General features: G+C 43.0%; 1 protein-coding gene across 2 annotated transcripts in view; it reads left to right on the top strand.

Moving 5' to 3' along the window:
* The window catches only part of SEPTIN12 (septin 12), an 89361-nt gene that overhangs the window by 30311 nt on the left and 41906 nt on the right, over window positions 1–17144 (top strand). The window contains exon 1 of one of the 2 annotated variants that reach the window (XM_032230138.1): window positions 14643–14719. The exons of the other annotated variant lie outside the window; for it this stretch is intronic. The gene's annotated coding sequence lies outside the window, so the exon portion shown is untranslated. Of the gene's footprint in view, window positions 1–14642; window positions 14720–17144 lie in introns of those variants that run through there. 2 annotated transcript variants of the gene reach the window in all.

Below are 17144 nucleotides of genomic sequence, written 5' to 3'. Positions count from 1 at the left end.
GACATACACCATATTTATACAATACAATCTGAACAGGAACTTCCTGTTCTTTATAATATCCTGCGAATATTTTAATTGCTTTTATTGTATTTATTTATACAATGTATTGGCCACCCATCTTACAATGGGGTAATTCTGGTAATTATATCCAGTTTAAAATATAAAAAGACATTAGAACCATATATAATGTCTTCAATATTAAATTACTCCATCCAGCCACCTCTTGTGGGAGCTTCATCACTGAAGGCTTTCAAGAAGAGACTGGACTCCATCTGAAATAGTGTAGGCTCTGCTTGGGGGGGGGGGTTGGACTAGATGACCTACAAGGTCCCTTCCAACTCTGTTCTTCTGTATCCACTTAAATGTCTTTTGAGGGATCCTCGACCCCTGTTTCAGTTCCATGCAAGACGTGCCGGTTGGCTTAGGAACTTGTTCTGCCAATTCATTATCTACATAGACTGTGGGTTTTTTAAAAAATCTGCTATTCATTAATCATATCCTCGGAGAATAAGAGAGTGTAAAGATCTCTCTGTGATCCTGGAGGATGATAAAGCAAGAGCTGATGACTCATCAGTTCATATGTGTGTTTATGCTCTTGACAGGCAGATTGTGACTGGTTTTCTTTTATTTTCTTTTTTACCCTCAGCTTAAAAGTTTAAAGTTTAGAGATTTGTTTTCACAACATCAGAATGATTTATGGGTTGCTCTGAGAGCAGGGAGGGATGCAAAAAGCCTGAAGCACATTCTTCACCTGTGGAAGGACGGGAGGAAGGACGGAAGTTTGCCTTCCTATACCTCACTCATGCCCTGTGGCTGGCGGCTTTCAGAAGGATGGGGTAAGGTAGGGTAGGGTAGGGTAGGGTAGGGTAGGGTAGGGTAGAGTAGAGTAGAGTAGAGTAGAGTATAGAATATAGAAGAGACTAGAGCAGAATATAGGATATAGAATATAGAAGAAAATAGAGTAGAGTAGAAGAGAAGAGAATTGAGTAGAATAGAATATAGAAGAGAAGACAATATAGTAGAATATAGAATAGAGCAGAGTATGATATGGAATAGAGTAGAATAGAATATAGAATATAGAATATAGAATATAATAGAATAGAATAGAGAAGAAGAAAAGAGAAGAGAATAGAGTAGAGTAGAATATAGAATAGAGTAGAATAGATTATAGACTATAGAATATAGAATAGAGTAGAGTAGAAGAGAATAGGGTAGAAGAGAAGAGAAGAGAATACAGAATATAGAATAAAGTAGAATAGAATATAGGATATAGGATAGAAGAGAGTAGAAGAAAAGATAATAGGGTAGAAGAGAATAGAGTAGAATATAGAATAGAGTAGAGTAGAATATAGAATAGGATAGGATATAGGATATAGAGAGTTCTATAACTTAGCAACATAAATTTTGGACTCAATTGTGGTCGTAAGTCAAGGACTACCTGGATTAGCACTCATAGCTCTGGTTTCCTGGTCTGGCCCACCTTAAAGTGCTGATAGGATTGCTGAGCATAGGTGGTGGTGACCCATCAGTTATGATAAACTGCTGGTATATAATATATGTATTAAAAGACACACAAAGCAGCTTTGCTTGTTTTCACCTTTGGAGACTGCGTCAGAGGTGAAATTCAGCAGATTCTGACCAGTTCTGGAGAACTGGTAGCGGAAACTTTGAGCAATTTGGAGAAGTACCACCTCTGACTGTTTCTACCTGTTTCACTTTTCTTCTTTATAACTGCTATTCTAATAGCAAATCCTTCATAAAAGTCATTTGCATTACATTCTTGATTAAATTATCTTTCCATTGATATATAATTTTATGGTACTACTCCCCCCCAAAAAAAAGTGGTATTATTAGACATCAAACCTCAAAAATACTGTACATTTTTCCCAAAAGGTTTCCACACTTTTGGCCACTACTGGTATTGTGAGGACCGAGGACTGGTTGGTTTTCCTTTAAGAGGTATTCAAGAACTTTAGCAAGGTCAAGATTCTCAACAGCTGTTGAATCATATCTCTCTCATTCTCCCCTGCAACCTTCTTACCAGCCATTTTCCTTCAGCCTTTAATAACTGGCTGGGAGAAAGGCCATCTCCAGGAACTTCTGTGGTGGGATTCCTCTCTTGGCCCTTAAAATAAGGAAGGTAGGAAATGATGAAGGCTTGGGAAGAGTAGAAGGAAAAGCTGTTAGTGTGTCAGGGTAAATATGACTAGGCACTGGACTTGTTGTCAAGTCTTGGAAGCTCTCTGCCTCTTAAAACTATATCTTCTGACCATCACTGGTCAGAAGGTCACTTGACTTGCTCTCTGTTACCAGAAAGCAAGGAGACACCACAAGAAAGAAGCTTCATTCAGTTGCCTGAGGCTTCTTCACTGGATTAGGCCAAGAAGAAAAGGGAAGGGTGACCAAAACAGTTTGGTCTTCATACCCTCCCAAAATCCTAGGTCTAAGCAGGCAGGCTCTCCTTGAGGAGCTAAAAATGTCAAGATGGCTACCACAACCTCAGGATTGAAGTTCTGACTACTTTTCTTAGATATGTCCACCATCTTGACTTTGTAAAGTCCTTGTGGATTGACCCTAGGTATAAAGGCATTGATTTAATGTTTTCTTGTCTTGCAGAAAACATAAAATATTTGTGTTATAAAATATATGGTGACGGTGAAAAAGAAAGGCTTCCCCCCCCCTCACCCTCTCCTCTTTTTTTTTTCCTCCAGCAAGGTCAAAGAATTTGAAAGAATACAATAAATTTTGTAGATAAAAATGGTGGCAGCTCACAAAGTTGACTCGATGCAAGTGGAAATACACAATTAGTATTTCCATAGCAAGGAAGTTAAAGCAGGAATGGTTAACTTGATTACTTGATTTAAAGAGGAAAACATGTTCCCCTTTGGATATCGCTTCTGGAATTTGTGCTTGTGAAGGGGGGGAAATTGATTTTGGTTTTCATTTTGTTGATTAGAAAGATTTGGTGTTATAGAAATGGCTAGTTATGTATTGATGTGTTAAAGTGGAGGTTGGAGTGTGATAATCTTGTACTGTGGTAGGAAGAGTTGGAAGTTAATGCTCCCTTTTCTTCTTTTTCTCTTCCTCCTTGAATTTCACACTCTCTTTTCCCTGTTCCTTTTCCCTCCTTTAATTTCCTATTTTCTTTTCTTTCTCCCTCCCCCAAGTTTTTTTAATTTTATTTTGCATATACATACTGTGTTTCCCCGAAAATAAGAGTTTTATTTTTTTTGGACACCCGAAATAAGTGCTTGGCCTTATTTTCGGGGAGGTCTTATTATTTTTGAGGTGCAGGAGGCAGCGAGCATGACCATCTCATGGCTTCTGCTGTGTTGGAATGTTTTTCAGGGAGGGCTTATTTTTGGGGAGGGCTTATTTTAGTCCATGCACTCAAAAGCCCAATTGGGCTTATTATCCGGGGAGGTCTTATTTTGGGGGAAATAGGGTATCAACACATGAACAGTGTGAACTGAGTGCCATACATTTTAATACAGATAAAACTAGTAGTATTAATCCTAGTTCTTGCATTCATCCAGCTTATGTATTTCTAATAATAATACACATTTATATTAAGTCATAGTTTTTCATTATTAACTTATTCCATGTTTCAATACAGTGTTCTTAATTTCCTGTTTTCTTATTTGCATTTTACACAATAAAAATAAATAAAGAGATCAAAAATATCCCTACTTGAAGGTGAGACATTTATGGAATTTAAGGGTGGTAGCCCATCAGTCATGATAAACTGCTCATATATAATGTATGTATTAAAAACCACACACAAAGCAGCTTTGCTTGATTTCACCTCTGGAGAGTGTGTCAGAGGTGGTATTCAGCAGGTTCTGACCAGGTCTGGAGAACCGGTAGCGGAAATTTTGAATAGTTTGGGGAACCGGCAAATACCGCCTCTGACTGGCCCCGCCCCCATCTATTCTCTGCCTCCTGAGTCCCAGCTGATCGGGAGGGGATGGGGATTTTGCAGTATCCTTCCCCTGCCATGCCCAAGATGTCACGCCCACCAAGCCATGCCCACGGAACCAGTAGTAAAAAAAATTGAATCCCACCACTGGTTCGGGCAAAGGGGCTGAAGTTCCATGAGGGATCCACCATCATGATATCAGGTTATAGAATAGAATAGAATAATATAGAATAGAATAATATAGAATAGAATAGGAAATATAGAATAGAATAGGGAATATAGAATAGAATAGGGAATATAGAATAGAATAGAATAGAATAGAATAGACAATATAGAATAAAATAGAATAGAATAGAATAATATAGAATAGAATAGGGAATATAGAATAGAATAGGGAATATAGAATAGAATAGGGAATATAGAATAGAATAGACAATATAGAATAGAATAGAATAGAATAGAATAGAATAGAATAGAATAGAATAGAATTAATAGAATAGACAATATAGAATAGAATAAAATGAATAGAATAGAATAGAATATAGAATAGAATAGAATAGAATAGCGAATATAGAATACAATAGAATAAAATGAATACAATAGAGAATAGAATAGAATGAATAGAATGGAATAGAATAAAATAAAATAGGGAATATAGAATATAATAGAATAACAGAGTTGGAAGGGACTTTGGAGGTCTTCTAGTCCTACCCCTGCTTAGGCAGGAAACCCTGGGAGTCCTCCTGGACCCTCAGCTGACTTTTGAACACCATTTGTCAGCTGTAACCAGGGGGGCATTTGCCCAGGTTCACCTGGTGCACCAGTTGCGCCCCTACCTGAACCGGGAGGCCCTCACAACAGTCACTCGTGCCCTTGTGACCTCTAGGCTGGAGTACTGCAATGTGCTCTACATGGGGCTGCCCTTGAAGAGTATTCAGCGACTTCAGCTGGTCCAGAATGCAGCCGCGCGAGCGATTGTGGGTGCACCTCGATTCACCCACGTAACACCTATCCTCGGCGACCTGCACTGGCTGCCTGTTGATCTCCGGGTGCGCTTCAAGGTGCTACTTGTCACCTACAAAGCCCTTCATGGTATTGGATCTGGGTACTTGAGAGACCGCCTACTGCCAATCACCTCCACTAGACCGATAAGATCGCATAGATTAGGCCTCCTCCGAATTCCATCAGCCAGCCAGTGTAGACTGGCAACTACTCGGAGGAGAGCCTTCTCGGTGGCTGCTCCGACCCTCTGGAACGAACTCCCCGTGGAGATCCGGACCCTCACCACCCTCCAGACCTTCCGCGCCGCACTTAAAATCTGGCTATCCCGGCTGGCCTGGGGTTAAAGATTCTAACCCCTACTCGAATTGTATGACTGTTGAGTTCTTAAATGATGTAATGTTTTTATGTTGTAAATTGTTTGTCCTTCCCCCACCCCTTTTGAACTGTGAGCCGCCCTGAGTCCCCCCAGGGAAAAGGGCGGCATACAAATAAAGTGAACTGAAACTGAAACTGAAACCTATACCATCTCAGTCAAATATCTATCCAGCATCTTCTTAAAGACTTCCAGTGTTGGAGCATTCACAACTTCTGGAAGCAAGTTGTTCCACTGATTAATTGTTCTCACTGTCAGGAAATTTCTCCTCAGTTCTAAGTTGCTTCTCCCCTTGATTAGTTTCCACCCATTGCTTCTTCTTCTACCTCTCAGGTGCCCTGGAGAATAGCTTCGCTCCCTCTTCTTTCTGGCAGCCCCTGAGATATCGGAGCACTGCTATCATATCTCCCCTAGTCCTCCTTTTCATTAAACATGGGGGAACGTGTGTACACAGGGGGGGAGGTATGTGTCATGTGCGCATTGTATTATGCTTTCGACGACAAAAAGTTAGCCATTACTACTGACTCCCAAGCTTGGTTGACTCCTGCTGGGTGATGTAATGAAAGGACTTTGGGATTGCTATTATGGCTCTGCCTGAAGGAGGTAGATCTTTGTTACGTAGAATAGACTGGCTCAGGTCTTAATGGCCCATTGACATAGGTGGAGGAGTCGGGGGGGGGGGGGGGGCGACACTAAGTTTCTGCCTTCCTTTTGGGGAAAATATTCTGCCCTTTTAATATTTCCTAAAATATCTCATTTCTCTAGGCAAGGGGTGGGTGCTAGTTGCAGACTGGACGCAAGGACTCCCTCCTTCGTCCCTATACTCTCCTCCAGATTTAGCAATTTCTACTCCCAGCAGCGTGGGCTATTCCTTCCACACCCATTCCTGTAGCAGTCCTGCTTCATCATGTTCTCTGTCCAACTCAGTCCTCTCAAGAGGAAGAAGAAACCACAAACAGAGCGTAGGAAACTGAAACTTCACACCACCCAAGTTTGCTCCTTGGGACAATTCTGCGCTTACTGCGAAACTTCAGACAACTTTGGGCAGAAGTGATGATTGCTGAAATCACGTTGTCCTCCATATTTCTTGTAGCCTGCGGGGAGAATTGGGGTGGGGAGCAGAATGGTGCTGTTTTTTCTGCTTTCCATCGACATCGATGAATTCATCGCTGAATTAAGATTCAAGAGGAATCTCAAATAGGAAAGCTTAGGGACAGAAAACTATCTGTAGTCCGCTTCGCTCTCCGGTTAACAAATCACGTTCAAAAGAGGTGGACGTTAGAGCCAGTTTCTTAATTCAAGGAAGCTGGGTGAAATTCTGTCTAGCTGAAATTCTGGGTGAAATCTCTCTCCTACTTTAGTGTGCCTTAATGTTTCTAGAACCTGCTCGCACGTGGAAAAGTCATGTTAAAGCAGATAGTAATTTGCTGACGGGATCCAGGCTGTTTTCATTTCTCTCTTGCAGTGTCTCAGACATAGGACAGGTAGTCCTTGACTTATGACAATTCGCTTCATGACCGAAGTTGCAAGAAATACTGGGGGGGGGGGGAAATGAGTGTTTTTCACGCTTAGGAGCATGGCAACATCTCCATGACCAAGTGATCAAAAATTCAGACACTTGGCAACTTATTGCCTTTAATGAACTTATGGCCAGCAAACTCGATGGAGAAGCGAGATTCACGTAACAACTGACTCATCTTTATGATGGCGGCAATCTCCTGGGATCATGGGATCACCTTTTGTGTGACCTTCTGACCAGCAAAATCAATGGAGAAGCCAGATACCCTTAATAACTGTATTACTAACTTAACAACTGCAGCAAAAAAGGTCACAAAAGGGGACAAAATTCTCTTATCCACTGTCTCGTTTAACAACAGAAATGTTGGTCACAACTGTGGCCATGAGTCAAAGTCTACCTGTATGACAAATGAGTTTTCCTACATCCTGTGCGGCTATGACAGAATAGGTGTGTGCATTTGTGGCATGTCCAGAACGGTCTTAAATGTCGTGAAGGCCCTTCAGCTACTTGAAGATGCTTTGTGCTAGATCACGAGTCAGCAACCCGCAGCTCTGGAGCCGCATGTGGCTCTTTCATTCCTCTGTTGCGGCTCCCTGTCGCTCAAAATATGTGTCACAACTGCCAATGTGCAACACCTGCTAGGGTACGATACATTGAGCTTTTCGACCCCCGGTAGGCCAATCATGGATAAATTCAAGAAAAAAAAAGTTTCAGAAGAAAGCAGAACTTTTAGTTGAAATACATACGCTAATTTTGTGGGCGCTCAGGAAATAGTCAGATGCGGGAAGGTTTTTGTGGCTCCCGGTGTTTTTTTTTTCCCTGTGGGAAATGAGTCCATGTGTTTGAATGTCTTTGAATATTTAAGGTTGCTGACCCCTGTGCTAGATCAAGGGTGGGGAACCTTTTATTTGTGGACTTCAACTCCCAGAATCCCTGAACCAGCCATAGCTTCCCCACCTTTGAGCTAGATGGGATGAATGGACATTGCCATTGACCCAGATATCTTCTCCTCCAATTCCATTTTCAAAAGATTCCCACCTTAAGAAATAATTTTACACTCAACTGTGGTAATAGCAAACGAGTGTTTGGGAGCAGCAGGTACAATGGATATGACATGTTGACCACCTGGAAGCATAAGAAGCAGAAGCCTATTAAAGACCATTGAGAGATTTATAATTTGTGGCAATGAATATTCCAAATGTGGAACTTCCTGGCCGTTTTGTATGTGAATCCAGAGGCCATTTGTCATTGGGAATATTGTGGTTTCTAAGTTTTGCATTTCATGTCTTCAGGGCTGGTTTGAAACCTGCCTTATCATCGAGAATTTTTGTGGAAAATATTTGGATATTTTTAAAGATATTTTTATCTTTAAAGATATTTTTTAGCCGGCATTTTTTATTTTATTTTTAAACAAACAAACATAAACAAACGTAAAACATAAAAACCATCCTCCAATTACATACAGTATGTCGATTGGTTACAAAACTTTTGTGCTTCCTCACCCTACTCTTCACTTGCAATTTATATAGAATCTCATATTATCAATCTAATATGTATGTATACAATTATTATCATTATTAAACATTCGTTTGACTATAATTATTATTACATCCTTTTATGTGAGATATTCTAAATTTAGAATAAATTTATATTAGGGCATTTCATTACATCATCCTAAAACCATCCAGTAATATTATATCTTTATATTGTATTCTATATAAAATTGTTTAGCTTTGGTTACATCCTCTCCTCACTTACAATTTATATAAAATTTCATATTATCAATCTAGTATATATGCATTATTATCATTGTTAATCATTTATTTGACTATAACTATTATTACTTCATTTTATGTGTAATATTCTAAGTTTAACTAAATTTAAAACAATAAAATACAACAGCAGAGTTGGAAGGGACCTTGGAGGTCTTCTAGTCCAACCCCCTGCCTAGACAGGAAACCTTATACCGTTCCAGACAAATGGCTATCCAACATCTTCTTAAAGACTTCCAGTGTTGGGGCATTCACAACTTTTGGAGGCAAGCTGTTCCACTGATTAATTGTTCTCACTGCAGAAAATTTCTCCTCAGTTCTAAGTTGCTTCTCTCCTTGATTAGTTTCCACCCATTGTTTCTTGTTCTGCCCTCAGGTGCCTTGGAGAATAGTTTGACTCCTTCTTCTTTGTGGCAACCCTTGAGATATTGGAAGACTGCTTTCATATCTCCCCTACTCCTTCTTTTCATTAAATTAGACATACCCAGTTCCTGCAATCGTTCTTCATATGTTTTAGTCTCCAGTCCCCTACCCCTAATCCTCTTTGCTGCTCTTCTCTGCACTCTTTCTAGAGTCTCCACATCTTTTCTACATTGTGGCAACCAAAACTGAATGTAAATATTCCAAGCGTGGCCTTACCAAGGCATTATAAAGTGGTATTAACACTTCAGGGGATGTTGATTCTATCCCTCTGTTGATGCAGCCTAGAACTGTGTTGGCTTTTTTGGCAGCTGCTGCACACTGCTGGCTCGTATTTAAATGGTTGTCCACTAGGACTCCAAGATCCCTCTCACAGTTACTACTATTGAGCAAAGTACCATCTATACTGTACCTGTGCATTTTGTTTTTCTTGCCTAAATGTAGAACCTTACTCTTAAATTAGTTTTTATTGTAGCATTTCATTACATCATCCTGTATCCTTCCAATAGTAGTGCAGTCTTATATCTCTTGCCATTTGTAATATTTATGTTCTAATTGCTTTCTTGGTAGATCTTATATGGACTTCTCTTGGCAACTTGATTTTCATTGCATATCTTGTGAAAACTCGAAACCCCTCGTCTGTTCCTTCCATCAACTTTCCTTTGGTTATCACCGGTGCTTCTGCCAGAATTTCTGTCATTGCTTTTGCCAAGTTTTCACCCTTTTCTTCTTCTATATTCTGGAGTCTGAGATAAAATTCTAATCTGTCGATCTCCCATTCCAATATTCCACTCTTGTCTTTTCCAACCACGCTCATTCTGCTATCAATATCACCAAAAAAAACTGGTGTGGTTTTTGTTTGTGTGTGTGTGTTATGTCTTTCTGTTCTTCTGAAGCTTCCCTGGCTGGTCTCACATCCTCAAGGCCAAGGAGATATTTCCTCTTGGTGTTTTCTCTTATTGCCTCCTAAGAGACCAAGCCAATTGAGTCAACCTATGAATCATCCTTACATCTGTCCCTGTCAGACTTAAAGAAGCCATCTTTTGCATTGGGCCTTCAGGCCAGCAGTGAAATCCTCTGAGGTCTGCTACCAGTTTGTGTCTGCTACCGAGTGCGTGCTTGGCGCCTGAGGCGCCCCCGCACAGCGCTAAAAAAAAGGAACGTTCTGAACCCTTCTGAGTTTGCAAAGGTAAGTAGAACAGCAAGGAGGGGGAGAAATCTGCTGTGTCATGTGATTTAGATTAGCTAGAAAGCAAGGAATTCATCGATTCTAGCTAATATATATCGCGCATCACAGCTGATCGTCACCCATCTGATCGTCGGAAATAACTGTTCGCCCGAACCGGTAGCATTTCACACCTGCTTCAGGCCCAATGTAAAAGATGGCTTCCAGGTCTGACAGGACTTCCCCCCCTCCCTTAGCAGAAAAGTGTGTCCTGTAACAAGAGTAATTGGGGGTTAAAAATCAATGGTGAAATTCAATTTTTTTTACTATCAGTACTGTGGCCGTGGCTTAGTGGGTGTGGTGTAGCTTGGTGGGCGTGGCTTGGTGGGCATGGCAGAGGAAGGATACTGCAAAATCTCCATTCCCATCCCACTCTGGGGCCAGCCAGAGGTGGCATTTGCCGGTTCTCCGAACTACTCAAAATCTCCACTACCAATTCTCCGAACTACTCAAAATCTCCGCTACCGGTTCTCCAGAACCTGTCAGAACCTTCTGGATTTTACCCTTGGTTAAAATCATACACCAAACCACCTCTCCCCCTGCCTCCTGGGGAACCTTTTGCCTTATCAGGGTACTTGTCATGGAATTGGTTCACCAATCTATCTGCTTTTACATCCCAACTCTTAACCCAGGTAGCTTCAGACAAAGGGTATCCTTTCCAATGAACTAAATATTGTAACTAACTTCTACAGTCTAGAATCTAAAATCATCTTCACCTCATAATGGGTTTCTGCTTGCAACCCTATAGGAGGAATAGGTGGTTGGGTCTGAGGTCTTAATCTAGGCCCAAGGGCTGATTTCAGCAGGCTGCAATGAAACACAGGATGGCAGGTCCAATTATCTCGGGTGGATTGGATGATCTGAACATAACATATTGAGTGAGCCTAACTATTGTATAGGATGCGGTGGCTCAATGGCTAAGAGACTGAGCTTGTCAATCAGAAAGGTCAGCAATTCGGCGGTTCGAATCCTTAGCACCACGTAATGAGTGAGGTCTTGTTACTTGTCCCAGCTTCTGCCAACCTAGCAGTTTGAAAGCATGTAAAAATGCAAGTAGAAAAATAGGGACCCCCATTGGTGGGAAGGTAACAGTGTTCCGTGCACCTTTTAGTCCTGCCGACCACATGACCACGGAGACGTCTTCAGACAGTGCTGGCTCTTTGGCCTTGAAACAGAGTTGAGCACCACCCCCAAGAGTCAGGAACAACTAGCCCATATGTGCGAGGGGAATCTTTACCTTTAACTATTGTACACTGTAAACCATAATTTATAGCTTATTGTGATCCGTGTCTGACTCCTAACCAATTCATGTTTGTTTAGTTTTCATGGGTTAAGCAAATCATAGCGATGTGGCCAACCAAGACATTTTTCAGTGATGAAACAGAGAAGATGCTGAGTTTTCAGTCATGGTCCTTCTATGCTCAAATAGGTTCCTTACCATGAATGGCTAAGATCTATTTTCCATAGATTAAGCCAAAGTTGGAAGGTTGTGTCTAAAGGATATTTCTGAGTGCTGAAAGGAGGCATTAGATGAAGAATGGAATAGGAATGGGAATAGGATGAGCTGGAAGGGACCTTGGAGGTCTCCTAGTCCAGCCCCCTGCTCAAGCAGGAGAACCTATACCATTTCAGTTGTAACTGTCTAGGCTCTTCTTAAAAACCTCCAGGGATGCCTGGAGTGCCCATGATTTCTGGAGGCAAGCTGTTCCACTGGTTAACTGTTCTCACTGTTAGGAAGTTTCTCCTTAATTCCAGGTTGCTTCTCTCTTTGATTAGTTTCCACCCATTGCTTCTTGTCCCGCCCTCTGGTGCTTTGGAGAATAGCTTGACTCCCTCTTCTTTGTGGCAGCACCTCAAGTACTGGAATGCTGCTATCATGTCACCCCTAATTCTTCTTTTCTTTAGACCAGCCAAACCCAAATCCTGCAACCGTTCTTCATACTGGATGAAGAATATGAAGCAATTCTTCATAGGATGTTGAAATAGTTGTGGCTTGCAGAAACAAAGCACATGTGATGACCTGCCCACATCTCTGGCATCCCCTTTGCTCTACAAATCACCGTGATGGCACAGTGATTAGAAAGTGGTATTGCAGGCTAACTCTGCCGACTGCTAGCAGTTCAAATCTCACCAGGCTAAAGATTGACTCAGCCTTCCATCCTTCCGAGGTGGTTAAAATGAGGACCCAGAGTGTTGGGGGCAAGAGGCTGACTCTGTAAACCGCTTAGAGAGGGCTGTAAAGAAACTGTGAAGCGATATATAAGTCTAAGGGCTATTGCCCTTCCTTCCTTCCTTCCTTCCCTCCCTCCCTCCCTCCCTCCCTCCCTCCCTCCCTCCCTCCCTCCCAGTGGTTAGAATGCAGTATTGCAGGCTAACTCTGCCCACTGCCAGCAGTTCAATCCTGACCAGCTCAAGGTTTTCTTGGCCTTCCATCCTTCCGAGGTGGGTAAAATGAGGACCCAGATTGTTAGGGGCAAAAGGCTGACTCTGTAAACGGCTTAGAGAGGGCTGCAAAGCACTGTGAAGTGGTATATAACTCTTAAGTGCTATTGCTATTCCTCAACCTAGCAGTCTCCAGATCAGTGGTAAAATTCAAAAATTGTTACTACTGGTTCTGTGGACATGCCTTGGTGAGCATGGTGTGGCTTAGTGGGCATGGCAGGGGAAGGATACTGCAAAATCCGCATTCCCACCCAACCCTTGGGCCAGCCAGAGGTGGCATTTGCCAGTTCTCCTAACTACTCAAAATTTCTGCTACCGATTCTCTAGAACCTGTCAGAACCTGCTGGATTTCACCCCTGCTCCAGATGGATCGGGCTGCCATTCCCATCATCCACAGGTGGCATCATTGTGGATAATGGGGATGGTAGTCCAGTGCATCTAGGGGACATCCGCTTGAACAAGGGCATAGGTAGTCCTCAACTTACAACCCTTCATTTACTGACCAAGTTACAATGCAACATGGGGCATGGCTAGCAACAGAAATGTTGGTCTTCATTGCGATCGCGAGTCGAGGGCTCCCCATACGCAAACATGTCTCCCCATGTAAGTAGAACATTTTAAGTGCAGAAAACTGGGTGGCCAAGAAGTGAGCGTGTAATGCAGTTCTTGGGGCTGGGGAGGGAGGGAGAAAATGGGTTTTCTACCTTTGTATTGTGGCATATTTTTTTTCAATTTTGGTTTTTATTTTTATTTGGGAAGAGATAAGTGCCAGAGCTTCCTGTAACGGAATTGCCAAAAAGCATTGAAAGTTGTTAACCTAATCTTGCGCAGCTTCTTCTCTGATAATAATTGGATTGCAAACTAGGACGTATAAAACCTTTGCTAGACCAGTTCTCGAATACAGCTTGTCTGCCTGGAACCCGCACTGCATATCGGACATTAATACGATCGAGCGAGTCCAGAGATATTTCACAAGAGTCCCACACTCCTCTGCTCACAACAGAATCCCTTATGCCACCAGGCTTGAAATTTTGTGGACTTCGTCGACTTAGAACTATGCTGCCTTCGATCTGACCTAAGCGTAGTACATAAAATTATCTGCTACAACGTCCAACTGTCAATGACTACTTCAGCTTCAACCACAACACACAAGCACACAATAGATACAAACCGCTCCAAACTCAGATTGCAGAAAATACGACTTCAGCAGCAGAGTGGTCAACGCCTGGAATGCTCTACCTGACTCGGTTGTTACATCCTCAAACCCCCAAAACTTTAACCTAAGAGTGTCTACTGTTGACCTCACCCCATTCCTAAGAGGTCCGTAAAGGGGGCGTGCATAAGCGCACCAGTGTGCCTACCGTCCCTGTCCTCCTGTCCCCACTTATTTGTATCCATTCCCTGTGTTCATAATCGTGTTTATACTGATATCTGTTATCTTATACATGCTTGACAAAATAAATACAGTAAAAAAAAATTAAATTAGATTGGGGAAAAAAACTTGCTCCAACCAGGAGGCTCAGAAACACAGTGTCTTGCATGTGCCCTTCTCCAAAACCAAGGAGGGGTGTGTGTGTGTGTGAGTGTGTGATTTGTGCAACGTTTGGCCAGTTGGCCCCTAATTTCTTCCCCCTCCCCTCCTCCCCGGAAGAGCTGGATTTTCTCCTTCTTTTTTCTTCTTCTTCCTTTGGCACCCTTCCCCCTTCTTTCTTTAAAATGCAAAAGGGCTTGCTTGCTCACTGGGAAGGAGGAAGCAAACCTGGCCAGGCTATTGGGCAAAAGCTGCTGAATGGCCTTGTGTCTCCCCAACCCCACCCCAGTCACCTTTTGAAGGGAAGAGGGAGGGGGGGGTCCCAGGAAAGAGAAGGAGAGGGGAGGGGAGGGACTGATTGATATTCTGGTCATGTGCTTGGAAGCAGGCTGGGTGCGTTCAGTGGCGCTCTGGTGTGAAACCCAAAAAGTGGAACTGGCAGGAGGGCGGAGCTGCCCGTTTTGCCGAAGCCCCTGAAAGAGACAGAAGCAGGATGATGGGCAGCTGAAAGCAAAGGTAAGGATACAGATGATCCTGCTGCTCACCTGGATTTTTTGGGGAAGGATGGAGTTGCCAGAGCTTTGTCTTGGGCTGAAAAGCCAGAAATGCAACCTGGACAATAGCTGGCTTATTTTTTGGAGGGGCATCTCCCTGCTTGGCTTGAGAAGGCTGGCAGAGCCCGAATTCAAGGAAATCAGGAGAAAGGTTGAATCTCGCCTGCATCGTCTTTGTCTCCAGGACTGATGTGGTTTTTTGGTGGGGGTTGTTTTGTTTCCCCCCTCCCTGGCAGCCACTTTGTTCTCTAGGGGCAAGTGCTCTTCTCCTGCCCACTTTCAGGGTTGGGTGGCATGGCCACCACACTGCTGGTGGGTCATCTCGGAGAAGACATCAAGAACATGAGTGGTGGGCTGGTGGTGGGGGGGAGAGGATATAGGGTGCTAAGGCCTGGCAGGATGTGTCTGCAGGATGGCAGAGTTGATGGGAACCCAGGACCGGCGTGTGCTCTGGGTTTGACCCTCCCTGCCTTTCTTCCTTTTTGTGGTTGAGCAAGCCATCCTCTCTAGTTGAGTAGTATGTGCAGCGGCTAGGTGGGCGTGGAGATTCTCTCGGTTCCTGCTTCTTACGTTCAGCTCCTTGTGTGTGTGTGTGTGTGTGTGTGTGTGTGTGTGTGTGTGTGTGTGTTTTTTCTGCACCTCTGCAGGCTTTTTCTGGTGGCTGGTTGTCCTCAGGGAGAGGTAGATATTTAGCTGACATCAAAATCCCATTCAAAAAAAAAGATGTGTATATGATGAACAGAGAGAGAGAGAAAAAGAGAGAGGGAGAGAAGGAGGGAGAGAGGGAGGGAGGGAGAGGGAGAGAGAGAGAGAATGTGCATTGTTGGAAAGGATTTCATTGCTGTGGTTGTGTTTTAGCATCCTTACCATTGTGTGATGAAGGCGGCAGGCTGTTTTCCCTCTTCAGATGGGGACAAAGGGCTGGGAGATTGTTGCCTGCACAAAGCCAGAATGGGAATCCATGGAGGAGCAAAGGGTACCAGAATTCCTGGACTCTGGGATCCAAGACCTAGAAATGAAATCTACCCCCTGTATTGCCAACAGGAGGAATAAGGGAGTAGACATCCATCAACCTAGATCCTAATGTACAGACAGAAGCGAAATGTTTCTCTCTGGGTTGGCGTTGAGATGCTCCATGGCTTAGCATGGTGGGTGGACCTGACCTGGGATTTTAAAAGAACCTTTCTTGCAAATATTGACTCAAATATTGACTCTACAACATTGTACAGACCTGGGCGGATCTTCAGAGTGAGGGATGAACAGAATGCATCTAGTCCTCGACTTACACCCACAATTGGGGCCCAATATTTTTCTTGCTAAGCATGACATTTATTGAGTTTTGCCTCATCGGGCAACCTTTCTCCCCCCCCACAGTTGTTAAGTGAGTCGCTGCAGTTGATAAGTTAGTAACCTGGTCGTTAAGCGAATCTGGCTTCCCCATTGACTTGGCTTGCAAGAAGGTTGCAAAAGGGGATCACATGATCTTCAAACACAGCAACGGTCGTAGATTTAAAGCTGTTGCCAAGTGTCTGAATTTTGGTCCCATGGTAAATTGGGGATGCTGAAAAGGTCATAACTCTGGAGGACGGTCATAAAAGTCACATTTTTCAGTGCCATTGTAACTTTGAACGATCACTAAACAAACTGTTGTAAGATCGAGGACTGCCTGTAACAGAGTTAGAAGGGACCTTGGAGGTCCAACCCCCTGCTCAAGCAGGATACCATTTCAGACAAGGATTGTCCAGTCTCTTCTTAAAATCCCCCCAGTGATGAAGCACCCACAGCTTCTAAAACCAGCCCCTTCCAATGGTTAATTGATTGATTAATTGATCTAAGCAATATTAAAACATTGAATGGATGATGTTGTATGAATGCAGATGTTCGTTTTTTAACTGAGCTGGTTAAGCCTTATATATCCTAATACAATATATATAGAGAAAAGATGTGGAGACTAGAAAAGATGTGGAGACTCTAGAAAGAGTGCAGAGAAGAGCAACAAAGATATATTAGGGGACTGGAGGCTAAAACATATGAAGAACGGTTGCAGGAACTGGGTATGTCTAGTTTGATGAAAAGAAGGATTAGGGGAGACATGATAGCAGTGGTCCAATATCTCAGGGGTTGCCACAAGAATAGCAATAGCAATAGCAATAGCAGTTAGACTTATGTACCGCTTCATAGGGCTTTCATCCCTCTCTAAGCGGTTTACAGAGTCAGCATATTGCCCCCAACAACAATCTGGGTCCTCATTTTACCCACCTCGGAAGGATGAAAGGCTGAGTCAACCCTGAGCCGGTGAGATTTGAACAGCCGAACTGCAGAACTTCAGTCAGCTGAAGTAGCCTGCAGTGCTGCATTTAACCACTGCGCCACCCCAGTTCCATAAG

Source organism: Thamnophis elegans, chromosome 14, assembly GCF_009769535.1.
Source record: "Thamnophis elegans isolate rThaEle1 chromosome 14, rThaEle1.pri, whole genome shotgun sequence".
NCBI classification, from domain to species: Eukaryota; Metazoa; Chordata; class Lepidosauria; order Squamata; family Colubridae; genus Thamnophis; species Thamnophis elegans.
Note: the sequence above shows the minus strand (reverse complement) of the source record. Positions and strands in the feature narration are given on the sequence as shown.